General features: G+C 36.3%; 1 protein-coding gene across 3 annotated transcripts in view; it reads right to left on the reverse strand.

Annotated features, from left to right (window-relative positions):
- stard8 (StAR related lipid transfer domain containing 8) overlaps window positions 1–14,241 on the reverse strand; it is a 54,962-nt gene that overhangs the window by 27,123 nt on the left and 13,598 nt on the right. The gene's annotated exons all lie outside the window — the stretch shown is intronic.

The raw sequence follows: 14,241 nt of genomic DNA on the forward strand, positions 1-14,241 counted from the left end.
CTGTGAGCTAATCAACAGCACATTCAAAACACAGACTGCGAGATGTGGCGTAAAATATTGCATGGTTCCAATCCATTGAGTTACTGTCTAAAAAGTAAATGCATAGAGATATGTCCACCTCAATATATTCATTTCAAAAGCAAAATTTTATTGTAAAAACCAAGTGAATAATTGCGAAACTAAACCTAGCTTTTCATTCAGCCATCAGTGTTAATTCCCAGAAATTTTTGTAAACACAAAATAAATACAGAAATGTTTATTAAATCACGTTATCATGGATTAATATTAATGATAATCCTGAATGAGGTACAAAAATATGATCAACATACATTTAGCCTTTGCATGCCATACAGACAAATGTATACAACTTTACATTACACACAAAAAAGCCATTGGAAAAATCTAGAGATTAGTCATGATTAGTTGCTGTTTGAATATATTAGTAGTTTTTCACTAGAAGTAGTTTTAATGTATTGATAGCCCTGTTATTTTTAAGTTGTAGTGTCTGTTTTATGGTTTTAACAAAGCCAAATCTTTCCAAGTGCCACCTGGAATCTTTTCCTGTGGTCCACATATCTCTAATTGACCATATTACATAACAACTAATTTAATGTTTACTAGCATTAAGACACTGGTAATTGACTGACTCGACAGACAGATCTCAAGCAAACACAAGACAAACTAAAGTGCTTAGCCCTAAGAAAATCAATCCTGACATTAAAGCACCTCATCAGCTTCCATCTGGACACAATCCAACACATTTGAGGAGCAATAACACAGATCCCATTATCATCTCATTAAAAACTTGATTTAAACCTGTCAGAAGCAGCATTTCTACAGAGGAATCAAAGTACATGAGAGAGAAAGAGATAGTCAGAGAGAAAATGGGAGATTCCTCATGCCATTAATATTCCAGTAGTGATCTCTATCATTAGATTTGCGAGGGCATGAGAGAAATTACGCACTTCGTGTTTATAGGAGCCAATGAAAGCTCTTACATTTTGTTGGTGTCAGATTGACAGTTTACACACATCACTAGTAAACAAACACACTAAATATTCTCCGATATCAGTCATTTGCCTAGAAAGTATTGAGATACAGTTTGATGTACATTTGGGGAAGAGCGAAGGAGTTTTTTAATTCAATATAGTGATTTGGAATTGCATGGCATAAAATGGGGATTTATTACGCTGAAACACATAAACCCAAAAGAATGCGAAATATATTTGAGTGGCATATCAGAATATGCATTTGATGAAACCATGATTAACTGTGACTGTATCCTCTGAATGCCAAATACATTTTCTCTTTGTGCAGCACGAATAACAATAAGATGATTTCATAAGCAGGTCACATTAGCATAAAAATTCTGAGCATAAACCATTGTCATTTGGGAAACTAGCCAATCAGATCCATACATACGCTGACTAGCCAATGACATTACTGCGTGAGGCAAAAATTGGGAATCCAACATTTTCAACAGAATAACCCTGTCAATCAAAATAATAGCTGTGGCACAAACCTGACATTATGACTAAACATGAAAAAAGCAACAATTTAAAGGAGTTAAATGTGTGTGAACCAAATCCAAAACAATCATACACAGCTTGCAAATGTTGTCAGTAACAGTCTTTGTATTCATAAGCAGGCTGGGCTGATATGGCTTGTCAGGGTGAGTTGGGCTCTGAAATTCTGGCCTATTTATAAAGGCAGTCACTGTCTGCTGAAAGCCCTTAAAGAGTTATATTAAATTCATGGCACTCAGCGGGTGTTGCATGCATCAGTCCAAAAGAAGTTAAATAAAAAGCACCTATCCATAAAAAAAAAAGTGTCTCACACGGCTCTGGGGGCGGGGCATCTGTAGCGAATCGATGCGTTTTTGTAAGAAAAATATCCATATTCAAAACGTAATAATCACTTTAATGTAGCTTGCGCTCACTGTTGTACACGGAAGCAGTTCGACTAATTTTCATTTTTGGGTGAACTAACCCTTTAAGCAAAATTGTGTTTAAATGAACAAATGTGGATCAAACGACACATTATATCATATTAGGAACAGACTTTAGAGCTCATTTAAATATGCATGAGAGTGTCTAATGCACTGTCTAATACACATTTAACCCATTAATATGCTGCTGATCTAAAATACGTAAAATTAACATATAGTCTTACACATTTATACATATAATTTTCTATCACATATAAAATGCTGAATACCTTTTGTAATAATTTTCAAGTTTTCAAATTTATTTATTTTTATGACCTTGTAAAATGAGTGTACTGGCACTGCATTCTGAAAAAGATCTAAATATTTTATATGCTAAAATATAAAAATACAAATGTATTGTGGGCAAATGAATAAGTCTATTCAAGCTATTCTAAAAAGATCAATTCTGTTTATAACCAAAGCACAAAAGGAAATGAAAGTGAAAAGTGAAGAGTAAAACAATAGAGCTTTTTCTCGCTGGATACCAAATTATAATTTCAGATGCCAAGAGAACTAAAGATATGAAAATGTATGTGTAAATATTCATGTGCACATGAACACAAATGGTCACGTACACACACTTTTCATTCCTATGATCAGATCAGCTTCGTCCGTTTCCTGCCTCCATGCTCTGCCCCTTCAGCATTCCAGAACTCCCTGACTCCCAGCAGTGCTCCGGGATTTCCCGCCCAGACGCCCACATTTCTACTGCCTCTAGATCACACACAAAGTCAAACATATCCGACAATCCATTCAAATGCTGCTTTCCATCAACAAATATGATCTGTGGCAAGAGTAGGGTTGCAATAGTATGAGATTTTCACAGTACGATAACCGTTTCAGGTATGTTTCGTAACTGACAAAAATTTAAAGCACAAAGCTTATTGAGACTACTGGATGGGATCATGAATCAACTGAAAATAAAATAAACAATCTTGAGATTATCAATATCAAGATCATTCAATTTAGATTTGAATGTTTTTGGGATATCCAAAATAACCCTACGCTGCTGATTTAATTTCTTTTTTCAGTGAGGGATGGTGCTATCAGCCTCACTTCTCTCTGACATTTTTCTCCGCTGCATACATATGTCTAGCGAAAGTTGACAAGTCTGACAGACATTTGACATTTTCCATCCGGATGATTTTTTCAATACCATAAATAAGCAAATGCACATGGTGTGACGAGTGGCAATTTTCAGACCATGGTATACTAAGATAAGTATACCTCTGCAACCCTAGACAAGAATTCACCATCATTACTGTACATTTTTCTTCATGTCATTTATCATTGCAACAGTTATTATTGTTATTCAGTTCAGCAATCATTGATGGTGAGAAGAGATTCACATTCATAAGAAGGTTCAGATAGGAATAAAACAAACATTCCTGTAGCCGCTTCTCATCTCAGGAAAGGTGGAAACCCCCTAAGTAAAGTGTTTCTTTTTCCCTCTCCTTCTCCACTACCCCTCCCTATCTCTTCCTTTTCCCACCCCCTCCCTCTTTCTCTGGTCAATAAACAGGAAGTCTAAAGAGTTATGGTAATAAAATGGAAAAATGAGTGGATAATGGGTGGGGGTGCTTAGCACGATTACTGAGAATTAGTGGTGTCAAAATTAGCGCGTTAACGCAGGCGATTAATTTTTTCAGTTTAACGCGTTAAAAATATTTAACGCAATTAAGCAGGGGCGGGACTAGGGTTGGCCATCCCACTCACAACTTCTGCTTCTGTCACTTTTTCTCTTGACAAGAAGTGCATTTATTCAGTCGCAGAATGACTGAGAACAGGAGACGTTTCAGACGCACGCTCCACTTCACTTCAGCGCCAGGCACGAGTCAAACGAGTGCGGAAACAGTACTGTGCTCGCAGCGCGCAATTAATTAAAAATTTCAATTTCTGTATATTTCTGCTGAAGGGCACAGGTAAATATGACATTTATTATAATGGGTTTATGTGAGGATTGTTTTAAGTTCACTTAAATTAGAAGTTATTTTTAAAGTGTAATAAATGTTAAAATTGATAGCTCTCAATTATACTGTAATGTTGAATGGTTATAGTGAATGGTTAAATATTAGGTGGGGGGGGGGGCAATTTCATAGAGAAAGCAGTATTGGTATCAATGATACTGGCCTTCAGTCATAAAAAAAGATGTGATTAAACAAATATTTAAAAAATATACTGTCTTTATGTTGTTTGTAAATTAATTTGAAGATTGAATGTGAAATTATTGCAATATAAAAGTATATTTAAAAACTTTAATGTTAGGTGGGATTAATCGCGATTAATTTCAGAAAAATGTGCGATTAATTAGTAAAAAAAATTTAATCGATTGACAGCACTATTGAGAATTGCATTTTATTATCTTACTGTAATTATTCTCTCCTAAAAAAATCTCCTACAGGATAAGAGATGTTTAATTTATGATGTTCTTCCATGCGTGGACACATTTGAGAAAGCAGCAGCAGGGCAAAGATGGCCATCACTGTGCTTAAAAAAAGTGGGATTCCCCACCAGAGTGGCCGTCACAAATATCTGTTTGCGTGGCTGATTATATAACGCAATAATTTTTTACTGCAGATGTAAAATTCATGGATTCTCAAAGATCTGTGAATTTTTCACCAGGTTCTATTTCAGTAGATATGAATGATCATTTCCAATCCACAACCCCACCAGATACCTTTACTATAAAACACTTGATTTCTAGTGATTTCAATACCATGACAAAATACATTATATTTTATTGGAGTTGCGAATGTGAGTTCAGTCTGCACTGAATGTGCAATAAAAAGACAGTGTGACACAAAATAATGGCAAAAATGGCTTTCTACTAAGTTGCCCTTGCCAGCTGCACACAAAAACAAATATATAGTGTGACCAGTGTGACATGATTCACAAAATAAGACACTTGTGAGCCATTTCTTTTTAATGAATCAAAAAACATACCGCATGACCAATTAGCAAAGTCCCTTTAAGGCAAGTCATTTCACTCAGTAAACTAAAAAAATGTACTAGCCAATGGCAATTTAATTGCCAAGGTGTCCGTAGAGGGTTGGATATGTCCTGAGTATTTATGCGTTTTTAACCTAAAACACAGCAGCGTCCATCTGTGAAGGATGCAGGCTGTCAAACGTACACAACTGTTAGACAATCATAGCAGTGGGTGTTTAATTCCGAGTCTACAATCCACCACGCCTATTCAAACAGAGCGTTCTAATAAGTGGTTTCAGAAAATAGCCTATTAATTCTAAATTATGTTTTTTGATGTAAAAATCTTGATAACATTATAAGTGGACCTCAGAGAACAATACAAAATAAAAAACAAAGGTAGTTCATGACCCCTTTAAAAGAACCCAAATATAGCCAAATTAATCAGAAAAGGATCAAACTGAATTTAAGTCAGAAATAAATCAACAGCTTGTGAATCAGATTTAAATCTGGAAATCTGAATTGATATCCAGCCCTAGAGGTCTGAATAATCACATCATTACCAGCTATTACACACCCTACAGCAAAACTAGTCTCCACATACAACAAAAACATTCCTGTAAAAGCCTCAAGAGCAGCTGCTTGACTTGGGTCTTATCAGACATTGCTGCTGTGCCCTCATTATGAGCGTGAACAGGATGCTAGGATATCCCTGATGACTATGTCCTATACTTGCAGATCAATATACGCTGTCAAACTGTGTGAACTGCTTGATGCTTTATAAAACAAGGATGTGATAAAAACACTCTTTATTAAATTTTTCTGTAGAATGTATACTGAGTTACTTCTGACAAATAGTTTAAAAATCACCAAACACTCAGCATTTTGCCCAACATTACCATTGGTTTGACACTGTCTGCTCTACATCTATAACATCTATAAAGCCCAAAGACATGTCAGCCACAGCTCTGAGCTAAATAAAGCTCTTGCGATAGAGGGAGTGTTCGGTGTGTATCAGTATTCCTCTCACAGCTGTTTCAAAAACATGCTTTGAGGTTTTACATGTCTCTATATGTTGATATGTGACCTGAATAACACCGAGCACTATAATCTGGCTCTTTTGACACTGCTAGCTCTACATACAACTATTTGAGTGCCTACAACATGGTTATGCAGTTAAGGAATAAAATAAATTCTCTCATGGAAATGTCAAGAGAATTTGTATTCAAAAAAGCACACAGATTAATAATAAAAAAGTTTGATATGAGAAGTCTGTAACGTCACGCAAACTTTCGACCGCATGTCTATACCATTTTAGTGGTATCGACGTTTAAGCGACTCCTGTGGTTTACAAATGTAATCGAAATCGACTGCACTCATATTGCAATTCTGGCACCAAACGCATCAATGACCAACCAATGCAGACATCAATGCAGCAGCAAGTCAACAATGTTTTGATAGCATAAAAAAAAAGAAACAAAAAGAAGTTCTTTTTCTTTACAGCGTAGTCGGTAACTTGATTTGACATGCATGCTAGAATGCTACACAATTTCTCGCCCTATGCAATCTCTCTTTCTCCGTTACTGATATTTTGAAATGTTTCAAAAGTATCACTTGTGTTCTAAAATAATTATGTCGACAGCCGCTGTAACCTCCTGCCACTGAGCATCTGTCTTTTGTTAGACCGGCAAAGAAGCCAGCAAAGGATATTTTTAGACCTTCTACTTTTCCCATAGAAGTGCATCACTTTGTTTCACTGTATAAAAATTCTGTGAAAATGTTCATATAAGCTCGTTTGGAGTTAGTAAGATTTTTTTTTTAATTATTAATTTAATTTATTTGATCAAAAGTGACCGTACATTTCTAATAAATACTGAAAAAGTATCACTTTCCACAAAAATATTAAGCAGCACAACTGTTTTCAAAATTGACAATACTAAGCACCACCAAATCAGCATATTAGAATATTTTCTGAAGGATCATGACACTGAAGACTGAAGTAGTGGCTGTTGAAAATTCAGTTGAAAATTCTGAGTCATTCAGATGAAATTTAAAACAAAAAAAATGGACTGAAATGGAAAATTTTTATGTTAAGTTGTAATATTGTTTCACAATATTACTGTTTTTGCTGCACTTTTGATCAAGTAAATTTAATAAATTGGCAAACATAAGACAAAATATTTAAAAAAATCTTTTAAAAATCTTAGACCCTAACCTATTAAACGGTGGCGCATGTGCATTTAGTGAAAATATGAACACTATATACATTATATATGAACATTACATAATCTCATCACTGACTTCTCATTGATTCCCTGTCATATTTTGCATGCATTACTCCCTCAATTTTGTTAGCAAATCAATGTAAAGTTCACCAAAATGAGAACAAGAGCACTGTGGGAGGCAGGTGATTGCAACAGAGTGAATCAGGATGTTTTACACTGTGAATTTGTGTGATGTGTATTTGTCCCTTCAGGGCATGCTGTAGAAAGTACATGTTCATGTCGTCAGGCGCTTGACAGCTTTAGTTAAAACCAAGATTTACACTCATCAAATACAGACTGTTCTGCCTCCAAAAAGTAGGGGTGGCACGATACCATTTTTTCAGAACCGATCCCGATCCGATACCAAAAGTTCTGAGCATCGGACAATACCGATACCGATCCGATACAGCACAGTTTTTTAAATTGTTTTTATTTCTATACCTCAGTGTGTGTTGACCTGATCATCACTCTTTTGTGTGTTACACACAATCTACTAAATATAGACAACTTCATTATAAAGAAAAGTAACTAATTAAAAAAATATATAATCATAATCTATAAGAAAAATACTATTATAAACTAGGTTAGTGGATAATTCAACAGCAAAAGTTACTCTACAAAAATAATGAGTTCACAATAACTTTATAAAATCTAAATATTTAGAGAAAAACATTATTTAGTGGGGGAAAAACTAAAAGTAAATAGGTGTAATCTGGTAAAATGTTACACATTGCTCTTTGTATTATAAAATACATTCATGAAAAACAAGTAAATATAATTATATATAAATATATGCAATAAATTAAATGCATTTCTTTAACATTTATAGCACAGTAATGAGGCAACAACTTATGATAGATAAGACAGAACAAGAAAGGCTATTAACAATCTTTCATTGTGTAAAAGTATTATAACATGAAAGGCTTCAATACAGAGGCACAAAGTTCTTATGTGCATCCCGTGCGCAGAATGATGCGCTTGAAGCAACACGGAGTCACAGCGCTCCGCATAGAGAAGTTCAAAGCACAAAGGGAAAAGACATTGATGCATAGTGTATTATATCTGTGTGATAGTTTATTGAGCCTTTTCTTTTAACAGTTTTAAATTTCAGTTACTGTGCGCGTGAAGAACAATTCATAGTGCTCTCTACTCCAGTGTAGTGATCTCTAACAGACACCCGGTAGAAAGTAACATGCTTTAGAATTAGCACTAAACTCCAGCAAGATAAAGTCATTTTATGCAAAACCACTGATCTTTATCTACAGATCAAGTATAATAATAGGAACATTGTATCATCCTAGAGAGAGTTTCGTCATCTTGACTGTCGTAACTGAACGCGATGTGCAGTTTGAATGCTGAATGGAGGATGACAGACAGCCGCAGCGAAGAGAGGAGTTTACGAGAACTTGAATTTAACGACTTAAATATTCTGTACCTCACATTAAACTATGGAACGGTCTCAGAACACTTGAAATATAGTGCACGAAAACTTTATAGTGCTTTTTAATGTTTTTGTGCCTTTCGTGGGGTTTAACAAACACAGAATAGTATACGCACACTATCGGATTTGGATCAGTCTCGTCTGACCAATACCCCGATCCAGCAGAATGTGGCAGTATCGGAGCTATACCGATCCTGAATATCGGATCGGCGCACCCCTACCAAAAAGGGTTCTTCTGCATTTTGACTTGGGTTGGTTTAACCAAAAGTGAAAATTCATCATTAAAGGCTGATTTATACTTCTGCGTCGGACCTACGCCGTAGCCTTTACGCCGTAGGCTATACGTCAGTTTTCATTTATACTTCTGCGTCGTGTCCGCGTCAACGTGCAGTACACATGCAAACCGCTAGTCAGCAGTGTCCACGGGCATGTTGCTGGTGTAACCCGCAGTACCACGGCAAAAGCCGAAGAAGAAGCGGCAGAGAAGCACAGCGGCAAATAAATATCAAATCATTAAATCATTATTTAAAACTACAAAAAAGAGACAACAACGGAACAGGAGAGGATTTAAAACTTCAAAAAGGAGACAACAACGGAACAGGAGATGATGGCATTCTTTCAATCTGCACAAGGACTTGTACCACGGCAGATCAACATTGTTTGTTGCGGACAACTACTGATGTATAATGCTATGTAGTATAATAAATGATAAGACACTTGGTCTTTGCTTTGTTTTATTTAATATAAGAAGGTGTAACATTAAAACATATTAAAGTGCACAAAAACACACACAAAACTCAAGTACATATGGAGGGAGGGGTTCTTGCAGACCAATCACAGCGCTTGCGGTCTGCGTAGAATTGACGTGCTGTTAGATTTTTGGAGAGGTGCACGTCAGGCTACGGCGTATGGGTGTGCGTCTATGCGTAAGCTACGGCGTAGGTCCGACGCAGAAGTATAAATCAGCCTTTACTCACCCTAATGTCATTCCAAACATGTATAACTGACTTCTGTGGAGATTTTGAAGCATGTTTTTTGGACGGTTTTTGTCCATACAGTGAAAGTCAGTAGAATTCACAACAACCCTGGAGCCCGCTGACTTTCATTGTATGGTCACGAAAAAAAAAAAAAAAAGTTTTTGTGTTCACCAGCAGAATGCAAGTCATAGAGGTTTGGAACAATGGAGCAAACAAGTCTATGTAAATAAGACTCAGTATAGATTGCTCTTCATTCACAAAACTCAGCACTATTTGCCTTGTACAATTAAGGTCACATTATTACCGCCCACAGAAAGCATGTGGTCAATGTACTTTAATTCAAATGATATTTGTGTACTTTTATTACTGATCAAGACAGCAGTTATTCATCAAATGATGACGCATTATAACCCAGCATGTATCCAGACTGCACTTTCAGCATTTTAAAGAGATGATTTAAGTTCCTGTATCACAGTGGACAAACAGTGCAAAGTATGAATTTTGAGGGTGTGTTTGCGATGCTACCTGTCCACCCCTCCGTCAAAAAAATCTGGAGAACACCCAACTTCAAATACTCATTTCGAAACATTCGATTTCTTTTTTGTCTGCTTTGCCAAATTAATCTCTCTACTAGCAAATCATGCATACTTAAAGGGTTAGTTCACCCCAAAATGAAAATTGTCATTAATTACTCACCCTCATGTCATTCCAAACCCGTAAGACCTCCGTTCATCTTCGGAACACGAATTAATATATTTTTGATGGAATCTGAGAGCTCTCGAACCCTCCCATAGACAGCAACGCAACTGAAATGTTCCCAGATAGAAACGTAGCAAGGACATCAATAAAACAGTCCATGTGACATCAGTGGCTTAACTTCAGTTTTGTGAAGCTACAAGAATACTTTTTGTGCGTAAAGAAAACAAAAATTACGACTTTATTCAACAATTCTTCTCCCCCGAGTTACTGTCTTCCGCCATTTTGGAGAGTATCACAACGCATACGCACGCTTTACCCTAAGTGTAAACAACGCTGATTATGCCGATTACGTTCATGTGCGCGCTTTCCCCCTAACGTAAACAACGCCGATTACGTTCTAGGGTACTCTCCAAAATGGCAGAAGACATAACTCGGGGGAGAAGAATTGTTAAATAAATTATGTTATTTTTGATTTCTTTGAGCACAAAAACTATTCCTGTAGCTTCGCAAAATTGAATTTAATGTCAATTGATGTCACTGTTTTACCGATGTCCTTACTACGTTTCTGTCTGGGAACATTTCAGTTGCGTTGCTGTCTATGGAGGGTCAGAGAGCTCTCAGATTCCATCAAAAAATATCTTAATTTGTGTTCTGAAGATGAACGAAGGTCTTACGGGTTTTGAACGACATGAGGGTGAGTAATTAATGACCCTTTAAGTGGCATAAGCTGCAGCATTATTTTATTACGTTACATACCAACTAAAATGTTCAGACCATGTGCAGACAGAATTTCTACAGCTATTTTAGGACCACATTTTATAAGCGATGGCAACCTGGATTAGTGAAAAATAACTAACAAAGTAACAATTGAAATAAACACAGCCTGATTAATAAGATACCCACCCACTCACTCCGTCTCGGCTCCAAACCGCACACAGACGGCGCTGAGCGGGTGAGAGTGATTTGTAGTAAGCCTGAGTAATCCCTGCTGCATGAACAAAACAAACCAGAATTAGACAGAGGCATTTAAAGCACTGAAAACCCTGAAGCAGAAGTGAAAAACACTATTAAATGCTCCCATGAGCGCTGACTGAGCGAGCAGAAGGAAAGTACTTCATCTCATTTTGAATGTACTTTAAAAGCCTGTTGTGGTATCTGTATGTGTGTGTATGTGTTTGTGATGGGGGACTCAGGGAGTAACCTTTGGTAAATTGAATGTAGTGTGAACCTGCTGTGTGTCAGGAGGGAGCCTTACTTCATTCTCTGCATGTGTGAGTGTGTGCTTCTTGCGCAGTTGCACCATGAGCAGATGGTTTTAAGATGACCAAACTTATGTTGTGTGTGTAACAGTATAACTTATGTTGTGTTGTGTGACAGAGACAAAAGGACTGATTGAGACGAGAAAAAAGCTAAAGAATGAGAGAGATGCAATCAAATTACGCCCCCATTTGGAAGTATTTTATCCATAGGAGGCCAGAGGTGAAAGTTTCATCACTGCTTGCATGATTATATAAATATTTTAAAATTATTAAAATAATTTTTGCATTATTGTTGGTGGTAATGTTGTTGTATGAATGCATTACTGTTTGATCTGTTTATAATATAATATAATATAATATAATATAATATAATATAATATAATATATAATATAAAGTGCTGGGCAATGATTACAATTTTTAATCGTGATTAATCGCATGATTTTCGGTGATTAATCGCGATTAATAACATTGTATATAATATAATATAATATAATATAATATATAATATAAAGTGCTGGGCAATGATTACAATTTTTAATCGTGATTAATCGCATGATTTTCGGTGATTAATCGCGATTAATAACATTGTTATGCACAAAATTCAATAATGAATAAATGAATTTTTTCATATAAAGTACTGCTAAATGAACAAAAATGCACTTTAAACAAATAAGGTGCTTTTTTACAGCAGTATTCCTTACTCCTTGCATAGTAGCAGTTAAAATATTTATTGTAAATCTCAACTTATAACATTAATGTAATCAAATTAAATATAAAACCAAAGCTATTTGCCACTGCCAGCGCATTAATGTTTTCATAGAAAATATTTTATAGTATGTTATAGAAAAACAAGTTATGCTCAGAGAGTCCAGAGTCTCGATCATAACATTATAACAGGCACCTTAGAGACCTGCACTATTGTGGGACCTAACGCAGCAGAGTGCGGTGCGGGACAACACTTGATGGGGGTGTGGATGGGTAGAGACTCATGTGTGCGGGATGCGGGAGAATAAGGGTGTACTCACACTAGGCAATCTTAACCGTGCCCGAGCGCGTCTGACCCCCAAAAGCCCAGTTCGTTTGACTAGTGTGATCACTCCGTGCTGCGCTCAGGCGTGGTTCGTTTAGCCGGCCCTGGCTCGGTTGGAAGAGGTGGGCCAGAACGCGGTTCACTTGGGCTCGGGCGTGGTACGCATGTAGTGAGCGGAGCGCGGAACTTCTGATACGTGCAGCATGATTGCGTGAACATTTCTGAGCGGCAAAAGTGATAGGTCTGTAAAGCAATATATTGTGAGAGAGTTATATATATTGCCACAAAGTTAACAAAACGATGCACTCCACTAGTGTTGTCACGGTACCAAAATTTCAGTATTCGGTACCAATACCAGTGAAAATCCACGGTTCTCGGCACCAATTTCGGTACCAAAGCAAAACACAAAAACATGGTAATTAAAAAATTTGACTATACTTTCATTTAATCCAAACTGTGTACATATTTCATTTTAAAGGGCTTTTGAAAACCTAGAGTTATTCAGACAAGAATAACAACTAAGTTAGCTAAAAAAAATTTTTAAAAAGTCAAGAATTGCTTTTCTGACTGATGTGACACAAACAATGTTAACCATTTGTACATTCTCTAACAGTTTAAATTTTAGATTCACAATTCATTTAAAAGCCTCTGGTGTGTAAAAATAGTAAATATCATCATGTCCTCCTGTTTTTTTTATAAATCAATGTATGGGAAACACTGATCTAAATATTAAAAATTAAATGAATCAATTAAAATGAAACTTACCTGCTTGAACTCTTTCATTTGATCTGGGTGTCTTTAAAGTGTTTTGTTAGTTTGGTGTGTTTCATCGTTTTGATGACGCCACGTCTCAGTGCTTTTATGAAGAGAGTGCATCTGCGCACCTTTCGGATAGCGCATCAAGAACACACTCCACTGCGCTGAGCAAGAGCGCTTCTATGCTGTCTTCACGTGCGAAAACTTCCTATTTCCCACTTATAAAGTCCTGAGCGCTTCATGTGAGCGCTGCTGCAGTCTTAGGCCCACCCCAAATGCTCTCATTGGTTGAGACACGTGATGACACCCATCCCAAGCCAGTACTGATCAACATCCCACCCCTCCTGTGACCCATGGTTTGTCTGTATGTGTATTCAGAGCCAGTGAGCAACGGACTTTCATAATAATAAAAAACTGCGTTAATGCGCGATAAAATAATTGTCAGCGTTAATCAATTAATGCGTTAACGCAATAACGCGTTAACTTGCCCAGCCCTTAATATAATATAATATAATATAATGATGGACAAACAGTGTTACTACTACTAGTGTTGCTACTACTGCTGCACAAAACTTGGGAGATGACAGACAAAAGAGAGACTCCTGAAAAATTTGCCAGTGTGAGACTTTTTTGGATTGTGTAAAAAACACGGTGTTAACCACTCCAGCCTACAAGAAGAGCCAATCAACAACAAATTATTTTTGTACACTTTTGTACAGTTATGGTTACAAAAATTCTCTGCCTCCCTAAACTCCCCCAAAGTGAACAGTTAATCTATTATGAACAAATATGAATTAACAATAAACAGTATATTTATAAATTAATATAAACCTAGATTAATAAATGTTGTAAAAAATGTTTAAGCTTAGTTAATGATATTTAATGCATTAACTAAAGCAAAT

The sequence above is a fragment of the Sinocyclocheilus anshuiensis genome, unplaced genomic scaffold (genome assembly GCF_001515605.1).
Source record: "Sinocyclocheilus anshuiensis isolate Anshui unplaced genomic scaffold, SAMN03320099.WGS_v1.1 scaffold438, whole genome shotgun sequence".
NCBI classification, from domain to species: domain Eukaryota; kingdom Metazoa; phylum Chordata; class Actinopteri; order Cypriniformes; family Cyprinidae; genus Sinocyclocheilus; species Sinocyclocheilus anshuiensis.